The sequence below is a fragment of the Manis pentadactyla genome, chromosome 10 (assembly GCF_030020395.1).
Source record: "Manis pentadactyla isolate mManPen7 chromosome 10, mManPen7.hap1, whole genome shotgun sequence".
NCBI classification, from domain to species: Eukaryota; Metazoa; Chordata; class Mammalia; order Pholidota; family Manidae; genus Manis; species Manis pentadactyla.
This window is the reverse complement of record NC_080028.1, coordinates 120230246-120243393: the sequence shown is the minus strand read 5'-3', so window position 1 is coordinate 120243393 and position 13148 is coordinate 120230246. Positions and strand designations below refer to the sequence as shown.

Below are 13148 nucleotides of genomic sequence, written 5' to 3'. Positions count from 1 at the left end.
GGTAATGGAGCTTGGGTGGGGCGCTGGTCTGGGGTGGCAGGCGGGTGGGGGAGGGGGCGGACGGCCGAGGGTCGCGCGCGTCCGCTGCCGGCGTTGCAGTTGCAGTGTTTATTGATCTGTGTGAGCTGCTTGCATGTCTGCTTATCTCGGGGGCGATTCTGTGCTGTTCTCTACCTCTTGTTCAGTCAGCAGTGAAATGTCTGCTGATTGCTGTTGTCTGGACAGGTCCTGTGGCGAGAGGAGGGAGAGTTGTCCGCCCAGGGGCGACGGGCACTGGCGAGGTCCCCCGCCCGGAGACCGGGTACCTGTTTGTATAGTAATGGGCGGGAACGACCCTGCCGCCGGCTGCAGCCCAGGCTGTGTTAGGAATTTCGCGTAGGTTTCCGACCAAGCGGCTCCTTTTGGCTCCTCCGTTATTTTTATGTGTTTTTTATTTTGGTATCATTAATATACACTTACATGAGCAGCACTGTGGTTCCTAGATTGTCCCCGTTATCAAGTACCCACCACATACCCCATTACAGTCACTGTCCTGCGTTATTTTTAAAACGAGTTTTTAGGACTAGGGCAATAAAGGTGCCTATGTTGATGGGATTGCTGTACCTTCCAGTAAATTGAGGAAATGTGTGTTTGAGTGCCAACTCTCTACCGCTACCCAGGCTCCCTGGCTCCCTTTCGCCCTTGCCTCCTGGATGTGAAACTCGAGTTTCTGTACCCGTTCCTGGCAGTTTTAGGTTTTGTGTCGGATTTCCTGTCTAGAAGCAGATACCAAGATTTTAACTGGTTCATGATGTTTCCTTCCAATTGTAAACACTTACAATATATTGGGTTGACACTGAAATCACTGCTTTCATGAATGATTTTTAGTTACTCGAGTAAATATTCGCTTTTTAAATTGTTTATTTTTTATTTTGGTATCATTAGTGTACACTTACATGAGCAACACTGTGGTTACTAGATTTCCCCGTTACCAAGTCCGCACGACATACCCCATTACAGTCACTGTCTATCAGCATAGTAAGATGCTATAGAATCACTACTTGCCTTCTCTGTGCTGTACTGCCTTCCCCGTGCCCATCGCCCCAGCCCCCTGCACTATGTGTACTATTCGTAATGCCCCCTTTTCCCCTTATCCCCCGCTTCCAACCCATCCTCCCCAGGCCCTTACCTTTGGTAACTGTTGGTAGCCTTCTTGGGTTCTGATTCAGTTTTTTCTTTGTTCTTATACTCGACATATGAGTGAAATCACTTGATACTTGCCTTTCTCCGCCTGGCTTATTTCACTGAGCATAATACCCTCTAGCTCCATCCGTGTTGTTGTGAATGGTAGGATTTGTTTTCTCCTTATGGCTGACTAATATTACATTGTATATATGTACCACATCTTCTTTATCCCTTCATCTAGTGATGGACACTGAGGTTGCTTCCATATCTTGGCTATTGTAAATAATGCTGCGATAAACATAGGGGTGCATATGTCTTTTTTGGGTCTGTGATTCTGTTTTGTTAGGATAAGTTTCTAAGAGTGGAACTCCTGGATCAAATGCTATCTCTATTTTGAGTTTTTAGTTGAGCGGACGTGGTCCTGAACATTTCAACACATGGACCAGCGATGACTGGCCCGTCTGGCACCCTGGGGAGAAGGCTTGAAAGCTGGCCTCCTGCGTGTCCCTGGAGTAATAGCAGAGTTGGCCTCCAGAGATCGCGGTAGTGTACCCAATACGTCCCGGAGGTAGGAGCATCTTATGGGGAAGTTTAGGTTTATCTTTATGGCCGGTGCATGTACCTCCCGTAGCCCTATCTACTGACCCATCTGTAGCTCGCACAGGGAGGGGCGTGAAAGTCTGGTACACTAGACCAGGACGAGATCCCATTCCTGCCACTGTCCAGTCACAGGACCCCTCTCTTGCATGCATTCTACCTGATGGACAAGATTTGCCTCTGCTGCTGTCATTAAAGCAGGTATCTTACCGCCCCTAAAGTTATTTTCTTCCACAGTCCTTGTGGCCTGGTATGCGCCCCCCCGGCTGCAGCTTCCCTGTCATGACTTGTGTGTACTCCCTACCCGTTCAGCTGCTGACCGCCTGTGGAACAGGCCAGCTATGGCCTTAATGTGCATAGGAGTTTGAACCTAGCTGAATCCTCGGCTTGAGGATTACCATGATTTTGTGTTAATGGTCTGGTTACGGTGCTCCAGTTCTCTCACACGGGGGCCCTTGCAGAAGATGAGGCACGAGGAGATTGTGAGTCAAAAATTTCTGGAGGATTAGGCTGTTGGTAAAATTGCAGTATTTCCAGAATCCCTCACCTGGCCTCAGTGCATCTCCATATCAATAGGTGTTCCCAAGGGGTGGAGAGTAGAAGTAGGCCATCTCCATATCGATAGGGAATCATTTATTTATTTGGTATCATTAATCTACAATTACATGAGTAGCATTGTGGTTACTAGACTCCCCCTATCATCAAGTCCCCACCACCTACACCATTACAGTCACAGTCACTGTCCATCAGCGTAGTAAGATGCTACAGAATCGCTACGTGTCTTCTCTGTGTTGTACAGCCCTCCCCGTGCTCCCCCCTACATTATGTCTGCTAATCATAATGCCCCCTTTCCCCCCTCGTCCCTCCCTTCCCACCCATCCTCCCCAATCCCTCTCCCTTTGGTAACTCTTAGTCCATTCTTGGGTTCTGTGAGTCTGCTGTTGTTTTGTTCATTCAGTTTTTTTCTTTGTTCTGATACTTCACATATGAGTGAAATCATTTGGTACTTGTCTTTCTCCGCCTGGCTTATTTCAATGAGCATAATACCCTCTAGCCCCATCCATGTTGTTACAAATGGTAGGATTTGTTTTCTTCTTATGGCTGACTAATATTCCATTGTGGATATGTACCACATCTTCCTTATCCATTCATGTTCTGATGGACACTTAGGTTGCTTCCATTTCTTGGCTATTGTAAGTAGTGCTGTGATAAACATAGGGGTACCTATGTCTTTTTCAAACTGGGCTGCTGCATTCTTAGGTGAGATTCCTAGGAGTGGAATTCCTGGGCCAAATGGTATTTCTATGTTGAGTTTTTTGAGGAACCTCCACAATGCTTTTCGGAATGGTTGAACTAATTTACAGTCCCCCCAGCAGTGTAGGAGGGTGCCCCTTTCTCCACATCCTCACCAGCATGTGTTGTTGTTTGTCTTTTGGATGGTGGCCATCCTGACCAGTGTGAGGGGATATCTCATTGTGGTTTAAGTTCTCCTTTCTCTGACAATTAGCGATGTGGAGCATCTTTTCATGGGCCCGTTGGCCATCTGAATTTCTTCTTTGGAGAAGTGTGTGTTCAGATCCTCTGCCTATTTTTTAGTCGTGTTGTTTGCCTTTTGGTTGTTGAGGTGCATGAACTCTTTATATTTTGGCTGTCAACCCCTTATCATATATGTCATTTATGAATATATTCTCCCATACTGTAGAGATGCCTTTTTCTTCCACTGATGGTGTCCTTTGCTGTACACAAGCTTTTTACTTGGATGGAGTCCCACTTGTTCATCTTTGCTTTTGTTTCCCTTGTCCTAGGAGACATGTCCATGAAAAAGCTGCTCAGGTTTACATTCAAGAGACTTTTGCCTATGATTTACTTCTAAGAGTTTTATGGTTTCATGACTTTCATTCAGGTCTTTGATCCATTTCGAGTTTACTCTTGTGTATGGAATTAGACCGCAGTCCCATTTCCTTCTCTCTCTCTCTCTCATGTAGCTGTCCAGTTTTGCCAACACCAGCTGTGGAAGAGGCTGCCATTTCCCCATTGTATGTCCGTCGTTCCTTTATCATGTATTAATTGGCCATGTATGTGTGGGTTATATCTGCGCCCTCTATCCTGTTCCATTGATCTACAGGTCTGTTCTTGTGCCAGTATCAAATTGTCTTGATTACTGTGGCTGTGTAGTAGAACTTGAAGTTGGGGAGCATAACCCTCATCTCCCCCCGCTTTATTCTTCCTTCTTAGGATTGCTTTGGCTATTCGGGGTCTTTTGTTGTTCCTTATGACTTTTAGAACTATTTTTTCCATTTTGTTGAAGAATGCTGTCGGTATTTTGATAGGGATGATTCAGGGACCTGGTTTGTGTGCCAAGTTCTTGTGGGTTGTCTGGTCGGGTAAAACTATAGTTATCCCAGACGTCCAGGCTTACCCCACCCCTACCACTGTGGCAGTCAGTCGTGCAAGAGTCTTTGGGTGTTTTGGGCTCCTGGAGGGTGTTTATCCCGCACTTTCTGAAGGCCTCATAGCAGTCGGTACAAAAGGGCATCAGGTGGGACCGTGATGAGACCTGTGCAGCTGTGTTCACTGCTACTAAGCAAGCAGTCAAGGCCGTTATAGTCCTTGAGTGTAATGGATTCACGAAGGCCCTGGGAGCTAGATGTTCATGTAAACGGAGATGATTATGGATGGGGCCTTTGGCAGTGGCTTAAGTGGACATGCCAACCTGTTGGATTCTGGTCACAATTATGGAAAGGAGCAGAGGTCTGGTAGCCATTAACAGAGGAGCGACTGGCTTCTGTGTATCACGCCTTGCTGGCTATGGAGCCCATCACCGGAACAGCCCCGACCAAGGTAATAACCGCCTATCCCTTCGCGGGGTGGGTGTGAGACTGGACCCAAACGTCAGGGAGTGGCATGGCACAGACGCCTCCGCTGGCCAAATGGGGGCGCAAACTTGCAGCAGCATAGCACCATCGCCGTTATCTCCTTGAGTGGAGATCTCCAGTGCTTATTTGGGCAAGTGACGTATATGAGTGGCAAGCAAGAAGAACTTGCCCGTGAGCCATTGGTAGGCGAGAGTCCTTATCAGCAGGGAGAAGCCCCTATACCTGAAGATGCTTGGTATACACAGGGCTCCTCTCGTGGGCAGCCCCCGAAGTGGAGGGCTGTGACTTTCTGTCCTAGGACTAAGACAATATGGGTGTTAGAGGACGGAGAGGGGTAGAGCATTCAGTGGACTGAGTGACGGGCAGTATGGCTCCCGATCACCCAGGATGATCACGCCCTCCCCTCTGGTTGTGTGCAGGGGTCATACCTGCATGTGTCTTCGGCCTGTGGCTGGGAGCGGAGTCAGCGTCTGGAAGGGTGACTTCCTAAGTCGACACAACGAGGTGCTCTGTCTACACCCGAGGATCCAGACTTCCCTTCTTTCGGGCCGGTGCAACCAGGCCTCCGGGGTCCCGGGAGCGCTCACACAGCAAGCAGGCTGCGGTCTCGCCTCCACACCGGGAGCTCTGGGTCAAACGCTTGGATCTGGAAGGCAGGTGGCTCTGGCCTCAGGTGGCCCCTCCTTCCTCGCCCAGCCTCCAGATCCCACGATCCCGTGTTCCCCCCACTGCCGTCCGGCACCCCCGCCCCCAGATCCCAGCTGCTCACGCACCTCCTCACACTCTTCCCGGGAGACCCAGGCCCTCCAGCCCATGGACTGGGCGAATTGGACTCGCCGTTGGTGGAAGAGGAGACGCCGGGCACGGTTGTTCCCGTAGAGGAGCCAAAGGATGGCCTGCTTGGGGCCCTCGTCGTCCTCCTCCATGTCGTTGGCCAGGTAGCTGGGGAGAGACATCGGGCTGCTGGTCAGCAGCAAGATGGGAAGGATCCCCAGCCGAGGTCAGCTTCCAAGGAGAGGCCCAGGCTGATCTTCACAGAGGACCTACGGGAGCCCTACCAGCGCCACACGGGGCCACGCAGTCATCAAGAAGCCACTGCGGGGCAGGGACCTGAAGGGCACCTCTCACACCTGGATGCTGAAGACAAAGGCCCTCGGGGAGGCCTGAGGGCGAGCAGGGCAGCTTCCATGCAATGTCCCCATCATCTGCCCTGTGCCCTTCAAACCGGCTGTATGTGCACACCCTGCGGCTCCCTGCGGAGGCGTCCAGAGGGCAGGAACTGACTAGCCGGTTTCTGTAGTCATAGCTTCCCTCCCACGGGGCTCAGGCTGGAGGATGGGTGCCACGTGCCCTTCTCAAGGCTCTCCTCCCAGCCCTCCTAGTCCCTGGCACGGAATGCAGTCTACAAGATTTCACTGGATGGATGGATGGATGCTTTTATCTCACAGTCAAATGCCATACCGATCGCCTCATGGACTCAGTGTAACTTAAACGTTTGCAACGCAAAGTAGCGTGCTGAGGGCTTTGTGAACATGCGGATATTTTGACAAGACCTGCCTGCAGCGGTGTCTGGTCTGATGGTTTGGAGAAGGGGAGGGGGGTGACAGGAAGTAACTATTACCCAGAACGTGACATGGCACTAGGATTTTAGCTGATGTGCTACTGGGGGACCACAGTTAGGGGGCCAGGGGAGGCGTGGTAACAGTCGTGCTCTTTGCACCGACTTTAAGGAGTGGTCGTTTTCTTCCAATATATATGTGTGTGAAAGACACCTACAAGTCAGAAGACACAATGTGAACACAGAGGGAAGGGATTTCAGACGGAGCATTGGAACAAAGCAGTGCAATATGAGGACCATAAGCAAGTGTGATGCTGACTGTGGGGACGGCTGAGTTCAGACTGAGAAGGCTGGCCCCGGCTTAGAACCCCCTTAGCTGGTGACATTGCTGAGGAGGGGCGGGGAGCATTAGAAATGTGTTCTCGGAGGATTTGGGGCGCGTAAAGCCTTGTAGGAAGCACGGGTGGGGAGTGCCTACGCTCGGACTGTGTCACATGACGAGGGCCTGCACTGTGGCGTCTGCCTGGGAACCCAGAGGACGACGGTCCACTCGATGTGGACTCGGGCAGGAGAGCGGCCGAGGCTTTGGAGGCGGTGCGGTCTCAAGCCTGGCCACGTGGGGACAGCGTGGTGCCCATTCTGTCCCTCCTCTTAGGAGGGTTTTATGTGGTCCTTCGTTTGTTCCCGTGTTTTAAGTGGTGTTAGGGTTGTCTGTCTCCACAGACAGCAGTATAGAAACCGCTCTGTTATAATCCTGTCCTTCGCATACCAAAGTGAACGGTACACGTGGAGTGAGAAAGCAAATAGATGCAACGTCAGAGTCCCACACCCCTCCCTCCGCCCTCCCGGAGGACTGAACGTTGACGGCCGGCCACTGACAGCAATACTCACAGAGCTATGAAGAAGTGAATTGTCTGGTACTGCCAGGAGGGGAGGCCAGCCCGGCTGAAATACGCTATGACCATGGCCAGGAGATACTGAGGGAGAGGAGAACGCCACAGGAGAGCGGTCACATCCCAGAAGAAGAAAGACGGAGGGGTGAGGGAGGGGGAGGCTGGGGGCAGACCCCGCCCGTGCGGGGAGAGGGACTTTAGGATGCTCCTGGATGGCAGGCTTTGCCGGTGTGACGCCGGGTATCTAGGACAGCTGCCATCAGAAGGGTCTTTGATAAGCTGGCACAAAGGGGAGTCCCCAGGGCTGAGGCGACAAGGGACTTGCCAGTCACAACCAAAGGGGCGGACCCCAGGGGAGTGGGGGTGGGGGCAGGGCTGCCCATTCACACGCAAGGAGCCTCCAGGCCCCGCAAAGGGCAGTGTGGACAAGGCACCGAGTTGGAGAGGGAGGCGAGACTGTGGGTTCAGAAGGCATCCCTCCAGCCCCCCAGGGTAGATGCTGGAGAGAGAACACATGTCAGTGGACAAAGTTACCTTGTCAGATACCCTCAGATTTTTGTCCCAGGCCAGGAATCTTTTAACAACAGGGTCCCCTGGGAAGAGAGGCACAGGTTAGACGGACAGCCGGAGCAGGGCTGAGCAGTGAGCAGCCGTGCCTCCTGACGGGACCTTTCGGGGTGGGGAGGCCGAGGTGCACTCATTGGGCCAGAAAGATGGTGCCAGCCTTCTTTGGTGGCTGGGGGTGCGGGGGCAGGTGTCAGTAGGTGATGTGCACAGGTCTGATCCTACAGAAGGTGGTGCTCCATCACCGTGCAGGAAGGCATCGTCTCCCTTGACGGTCACATCAGCGCGCCCAATGGCCTGTCAGCACCCCGCACGCTGACGGAGGCATTTAGATATGAAAGCCTCAGGGGTGCAGTGGAAGCAGAGCTTTCGTGTGCCGAGTGCAGACTGCTTCTGCCTCTGGCCTAATCCTCCCTCATTTCTAAGTGTTCCCGGAGGAGTCCTCTGGGAGCAGAGAGGTCACCAACTGGCAGGGAATTCTTTTCCATTGGAAAAGCATAGTCGCTGGAAGTTTCTCTCAAGGGGAATGGGCTCAGGGTTCCCCCTACCAAGCAGCCTTTTGAAGGCCTCGTGGTGCTCGGGCAGCACTGGGGACACCCGCCGTCGCTTCAGCCTCATCTTGAGGCCGCACAGCATGTCCGGGACCCAGGCGTCCTCCTCGCCCTGGGCTGCCTCCTCCGACTCCTCCTGGAGAGCGGCCGACCTCGCCCGCTTCCCGCGCCGGCCGGAGTCCGCTGGCATTGGGCTGCTGTGTGCCTGGGCTGCTGGGCAAAGAAACCAGGCGACAGCGTCCAGCTGTTGTCTTTGGGATTCGTCCCTCGGTCCCCGTGTCCCCTCCCACTCCACTCCAACTACCCCCAAAAGACAAGCTGCCCCCAGTGTCTCTGCTGTCGCAGACCGTGGCCGCCTCCCCAGCCATCTCTCCATCCTTCTCCTTTACTGGCAGCCATTTCTAAGTGACCCCGGAGGAGTCCTCTGGGAGCAGAGAGGTCACCAACTGGCAGGGAATTCTTTTCCATTGGAAAAGCATAGTCGCTGGAAGTTTCTCTCAAGGGGAATGGGCTCAGGGTTCCCCCTACCAAGCAGCCTTTTGAAGGCCTCGTGGTGCTCGGGCAGCACCGGGGACACCCGCCGTTGCTTCAGCCTCATCTTGAGGCCGCACAGCCTGTCCACGACCCAGGCTTCCGCCTTGCCCGGGGCTGCCTCCTCCTCCGACTCCTCCTGGAGAGCGGCCGACCTCTCCCGCTTCCCGCGCCGGCCGCAGCCCTCTGGCAGAGGGCTGCTGTGTGCCTGGGCTGCTGGGCAAAGAAACCAGGCGACAGCGTCCAGCTGTTGTCTTTGGGATTCATCCCTTGGGGTCCCTGATTCCCCTCCCACACCACTCCAAGTACCCCCAAAAGACAAGCTGCCCCCAGTGCCTCTGCTGTCGCAGACCGTGGCCTTGTCCCCACGCCTACACCCTCGCCCTCCAGTCCCTGGCCTTCTGAGTCTCTCCTTCCTGCGCACAAGGCCCCCCTGGGTAGGCCTTCCTGCCGTCGGCACCCCCTCCTCAAGCCCCTCGTCCCTCCGCTGCCTCACCTGGCGGCCCTGATCTTTCTGCCCCCAGCATCACCTCCGGCGGGTGCCCGGAGGGGCCGGGCCGGGGCCTCTGGCTCACGGCCTGGGAACTCGGTGGAACGCTGGCCATGATTTGTCCCCAACTCCTGCCCTCTCCGGGACCAGACCCTGTCCAAACTCCTCCTGTGGATTCTCACTGAACGTGAGCCCGTTATCCCTACTCCAGGCTGAGGAGACGCTAGGAGTGGAGAAAGCTCTGCGAAGATGCTTCTGGCTACCTGTGCTGCCAAGCACCTGCCAACCAGGAGGGTCGGAACCCTCGTGAGGTCATAGGTTGCTGCAACCTAGCAACCAGTTTGAAGGAAAAACAGGCAACTGCCAGTCCAATCCGAACAGGGGCAAACAATGTCTCCTGCCACTGGCCCAAGGTCTGACCATCCCCCAAGATGATCCTCGAGCCGTCCAGGTCACCTTTCAGCCCTCCCCCCCAGATGACGTGTCCTCTCCACTCTCCACTTGACACACGAGTGGACTCTCGCCCTCTGTCACGTTCTCCTACAGAGCATGTCTAGTGAGTGGCTAGGAAATTCAGGGTAAGCAGAAACAGTCAGCCCTACAAGAGTGACGTAGGTATGTAAGAAAGATCCCAGGTACATTGACTTGGACTCAAAAGTTAACTTTAAAGCACTTGGCAGAACAGAGCTCTTGTGCTCAGTGTTCACTGACACTAGGTTCAGGATTCTGTACAGAGGGACACATCCTCACCCCTCAGGCACCTCTGAGCCCAAGAGAACATTTTGAGGACCCGGAATCAGAGACTGTGGTATCCGTGCTCACGCCCACTTCGAATGGTACCTACAATTTCAGCAAGTGTATGGATTTCCCAGAGCCTGCCCCTCAATGCCAATGAAGAAAGTCTATTCTCTGTATAAAACTTCTGATCGTGTGTATCAGCTTGAGCCAGATGTGTCACCATCTCTTGTGTATCCTATGAATAAAATGTCACATGCACAAAAAGACTTAGTGGGAAAACGTCCAATTCAGGACACAGGAGGATGTTTTGTGAAGGTGGGGGCGCACGCGGGCACAGACGCAGCCCGGACATCAGCCACTTGAAGGCCTGCCGTAAGCCAGGCGGCTCCCCCTGAGCTCCAGGCCTCTACTTTTCACCCGGGCATCTGAATCTCGTGTTTTCTTTTTCAGTATTTACTGTGGTAAAATAACATAAAATTTACCACTTGAGCCATTTTTGAGGGGATAGTTCTGCGGCACTGAGCACTTTGAAATTTTGCAGCCGCCCCCTACTGTCCCATCTCCAAATCGACACTGCGCACCCGTTAAAGACCACCTGCCCAGTCTAGTCTCCCTTCTGGTCCCTGGCAACCACCATCCTCCCCTCTGTCTCTATGGCTTTGGCTCTTCTGGGTCCCTCATTTAAGTGGAATGCTACAAAAGTGGTGTGTGCGTGTATGCGGCTTATTTCATTCAGCACACAATTGTGGACAGCTTTCCTAATGACAACCCTGAATTCATCGCAATGTGTGGCTTCTTCTTGGTGCCTATGTAAGCCAAGGGCCTGCTGCCTAAGGAAAACTTGGTGCATGTGATTTTTCCAGACACCAAAACACTGTGATCCAAGTTGTGGTTTGTGTATTTCGCCTTGCAGTTCCTCCGGTTTTTTGATTCATGTTTATTCTTAGGTATGTAAACACTGAAGACTGTTGTATCCTCTTGGTTAATTAACCACTTTGTCGTTGAGAAATGGCCTGTTTTGTCCCTGTTAGTATTCTGACATGGACTTTCTCTGGCATTTATAGAGCCTCCCCAGACTTCTTTGGGCATGCTGAATCTTTTTCCATCCTTTTACTTTTTAGTTTGCATCTTTCTCTTTAAAGTGATTTTCTTTTTTTAATGTTTAAGGATATTATTTATTTCTTCTTAGGTAATTATTTTTTATTGAAGGGTAGTTGACACACAGTATTACATTAGTTTCAGGTGTACAACACAGTGATTCAACATTTCTATACATGATAATTCTAGGCACCAGCTATCACCATACCAAGTTGTTACAATATTTTGACTATATTCCTTATGCTATACATTACATCCCGGTTACTTATTTATTTTTTTGTGTGAGGGCATCTCTCATATTTATTGATCAAATGGTCGTTAACAACAATAAAATTCTGTATAGGGGAGTCAATGCTCAATGCACAATCATTAATCCACCCCAAGCCTAATTTTCGTCAGTCTGCAGTCTTCTGAAGCATAACGAACAAGTTCTTACATGCAGAACAAATTCTTACATAGTGAATAAGCTACATGGTGAACATTACAAGGGCAGTCATAAAGTGATTTTCTTGTAGACAGCATGTGATTCGGTCTTTCCTTTTTATCCAGTCTGACCATTTGTGCCTGTTAACTGGGGTGTTGAGACCGCTTCCATCTGACACAATTATTGGTGTAAGTGGGTAGCTTGTGGTCTGTTGTCTTTGCTGTCTGTCCCGTCTTCTTTGTTTCCTTTTTGTTCTCTGTCTTCCTTCCTTCCAGTGCATTGCATTTCTGTGATTCCATTTTGTAACCTTTGTTGGGTTGTTGGCTATGACACCGTCATTTTAAGGGGTGCTTTAAGGTTTATACTATACACCTTTAGTTTATCATAGTTTTTCTTCAAGTGATCTGTCATTTCACTAGACTATAAGGAGCTCACAGTTCCCTCCAGCTCTCCCCTCTTGGTCTTTGCCGTGTTGTTGCACTTTACTCTCACAGTAGTACCGATCCCACAAATTGTTATTTGTAGTTAAATACTCCGTTAACCTTTTAAGAGACTTAACTAATAAGACAAAATACGTAGTTCCTGTTTCTTTTACTTTCATTCCTTTGTATAGATCCAGATTTTTATGTGCTCTCCTATTCGTTCTGCATGAAGGACTTTTTGGTGACATTTCTTGTAGTTAATGAAGAACCTTTCAGCTCTCATAGGTCTGAAAATGTCTGCATTTTGCCTTCCCTTTTAGAAGGATCTTTGCTGTTTTTTCCTCCTGTACTTTAAGTATATTCCTCGCTTACACACACATTATTTCCAAGAGCAATTCAAGGTCATCGTCATCTTTTCCTCCGTATGCCACATATTTTGTTTTCTTCTTCTTCTCACTGCTTTAAAATGTTCTCACTATCACCGGTCGTAGGTGATGTGCTTGATTCGTCTTGGCTGCGTTTCCCTCGTGTGTCTGTGCTTGGGGGTCATGCAACTTGTTGGATCTGTGTGTTGACGGTTTCCGTCACCTTTGGGGAAAGTTTGACCGTGTGTCTTCAGATGTTCCCTGTGCTTCCCCCAGCCTCCCTCCAGGGATCCTCATTCCCTGTGTATTCCACAGCTTGACACTGTCCCGCAGCTGACCGATGCCCTTCCTTTCCCTTTAATCTCTCTCTCTGGCTGCTTCATCTGGAAGTGCTTCCAGTGCCGTGTCTTCACGTTCACAGATCTTTTTTTCTGACAGTGCTGTTATTCTAACCCAGTGTAATTTCCATCTTAAGATGCTGTGTCTTTTCTGTAGAAGTTCTGTTTGAATTTCATTTTCTATCTTCCCTGTCTGTACTCATTTTTTTTTTTTTACCAGAAGGAATATGATTATAAGCTGTTTTAATGTTCTCTGCTCATTGTAACATCTGTTTCTTTTCAGGCCCGTTTCAGTTGATTATTTTCCTGACGGGTTGTGCTTCCCTACATTTCCCCCCCCGTTTCTCAACCCCTTCTCCCCACCTGTGTCTGGGTGCTCCCGCGCTGCTGCCTTTCTGGAAACTCTCAGGGCAGGGGCTGTAGGGCTCACCCTGTTTATTTCCTGTCTCATGGGTTACTGTCCTTCACTGCCCATCGATCAGTGTCTTGAAGACCATTGCTGTGCATATGTTCTCTTGTGTTTTTTTCTGGGGTTCCAT

At 51.0% G+C, this 13148-nt stretch overlaps 1 protein-coding gene and 2 long non-coding RNA genes across 3 annotated transcripts in view; 2 read left to right on the top strand and 1 right to left on the bottom strand.

Annotated features, from left to right (window-relative positions):
- Positions 1–13148, bottom strand: part of LOC118929734 (uncharacterized) — a 289885-nt gene that overhangs the window by 176096 nt on the left and 100641 nt on the right.
- The window catches only part of LOC130679201 (uncharacterized), a 138377-nt gene that overhangs the window by 118611 nt on the left and 6618 nt on the right, over positions 1–13148 (top strand). The window lies entirely within an intron of this gene.
- LOC130679206 (uncharacterized) lies at positions 518–6730 on the top strand. Its single transcript, XR_008992284.1, has 3 exons — positions 518–1732; positions 4511–4602; positions 5057–6730. It is a non-coding gene; the product is annotated as an uncharacterized LOC130679206 (long non-coding RNA).